Raw genomic sequence first — 2,500 nt, forward strand, 5'->3', positions numbered from 1 at the left:
TCTTGATTTCGCTTTTGAGGTCAGACAAGACCAACAGTTATTGGTAAAACAAATTTTTTTTGTAGAAATGTTGTCAGTAGTTTATATTATAAAACCAAAATGTTCATTCTACTCAAACATATGCCTATAAATAGTAAAACGAGAGACACTGAACATTTGGAGTGGTCTCTTAATATTTTCTGGAGCTGTATGGTCGAGAGCTGTCAATAAATTTAACACAATTAATGAAATTTCAAGTTTTGAGGAAATGGAAAGTGAGGAATTTTTTTTTTTTTTCGAATTCTCTTCTAGACCTCAGAGTTGTGTGAGTGACACATCGGTTTGCTACACGTCTGATTGGGACACAGACAGTGAGGAAGAGAGAGAGGCAATGCAGCCAGCAACAGAGGAGGAGGTACTAGAAAGGTAGGAGGATTTGTATGTGTGTGTGTGTGTGTGCAGGGGCGTAGCACCAAATTCTGGGCCCCTATACAAAAAGTCCTGATGGGCCCCCTGAAAGGCGGTCTTACAATACACATGTCTCTCTGAGCCAGACAACTCCACAATATTTCATTGATGAATGACCAAATCATTACTTTTAGCAGTGTTTTGTCCCAGAAAATGTCTTAATGAAGGTGGTCACTGGCCAGTGTCACAGGAGGTGCAATGAAAAATGTTGGGGTATTTTGCTCAAAGATGCCAATGCGCACTATAAAAATAAACAACTGTTTATTTGAATACGAAAAAATACAACACACACTGACCTTACAGTTGTGCATAGCCATCACTCTCATGCATTCATCAGACTTTTCTCTGCGCTGTCTGAGCTGATAGAAGGTTGTGTTGCCACAGTGATGTGGAGTCTTAAACTGTTCTAGCTTTGCCAGCACTTATTTCTGTACAGCTAAATATCCCCATAGAAACATCGCTGCGTTTATTTTCGCCACCAGTTCAATTCAATGTCGGCTTGCTCCTGCTTTCTCTCCCGCATACATGGCTTAGTAATGCGCAGGCCCCGGATCTCCTTGCAAGGTTCAGGGGGAGAAAAAAGCCAGTCAATTATTTCTTTTTTTGGAATGGCATTGTTCAGGGCCTTCGAAGATCGGGGCCACACATTTAACTTGTTCAAAAAAAAAAGAAAAATAAATTTTTTTTTTTTTTTTTTGATGGGCCCCCCTCTGCCTTGTGTGTGTGTGTGTGTGTGTGTGTGTGTGTGTGGTGTGTGTGTGTGTGTGTGTGTGTGTGTGTGTGTGTGTGTGTGCTGTGTGTGCGTGCATGCATGCGTGTGTGGTGTGTGTGTGTGTGTGTTTCATTAAATAAATGAAATTTCAAGTTTTGAGGAAATGGAAAGTGAGGAGTTTTATTTATTTTCCTAATTCTCTTCTAGACCTCAGAGTTGTGTGAGTGACACATCGGTTTGCTACACGTCTGATTGGGACACAGACAGTGAGGAAGAGAGAGAGGCAATGCAGCCAGCAACATGTGTGGATGTAATAGACTTGGTTCCCCTCGATCCACCATCCCAACCTCAGCATATTATGGTGAGTAGTCCTGTTGAATTTTCCATTTCATTTTTTTAAAGATAATTTTTTTGGCATTTTTTTTTATGCTTTTTATTATTAGACAGTGTGGAGAAAACAGAGATGAAATGGTGCCACTTTAAAGATGCTACGAGGAACTTTTAAATATTTCTTAAAATAATCAAATTTTTCCTCTGATGATCATAAATTACATGCAACAGCAAACGAGACCATCAGTGCAAAGAATGCTATTTTTTTTTATATAGTTTTTCTTGATGCCTTTGTCATGGGGGTATACTATACTCTCACCCAGGAACAACAGCTGGCGTAGTAAAAACACTAATGCTTCTGCCCAGGGGGGGAGGGGTGGGGGGGGGGGGGGGGCACGCTGGAATTAACACACACTGAAAGTTCCTCAGTGCACCTTTTTTAAATTCAGTGATAACTTGTTGATAGATAGATAGATAGATAGACAGACAGACAGACAGACAGACAGACAGACAGACAGACAGACAGACAGACAGACAGACAGACAGACAGACAGACAGACAGACAGACAGACAGACAGACAGACAGACAGAGAGAGAGAGAGAGAGATAGATAGATAGATAGATAGATAGATAGATAGATAGATAGATAGATAGATAGATAGATAGATAGATAGATAGATAGATAGATAGACAGACAGACAGACAGACAGACAGACAGACAGACAGACAGACAGACAGACAGAGAGAGAGAGAGAGAGACAGACAGACAGACAGACAGACAGACAGACAGACAGACAGACAGACAGACAGACAGACAGACAGACAGACATACATACAGACAGACAGACAGACAGACAGACAGACAGACAGACAGACAGACAGACAGACAGACAGACAGACAGACAGACAGATTAAAAAAATAATCTGTTTAATCGTTTTTAATTCTGTTTCCACTTTATATATAAAACAGAATCACTTCCCGACCGGCGTTATTCGTATCCGGGTCAGAAG

The sequence above is a fragment of the Ammodytes marinus genome, assembly GCF_949987685.1.
Source record: "Ammodytes marinus genome assembly, chromosome: 19".
Lineage (NCBI taxonomy): Eukaryota > Metazoa > Chordata > Actinopteri > Uranoscopiformes > Ammodytidae > Ammodytes > Ammodytes marinus.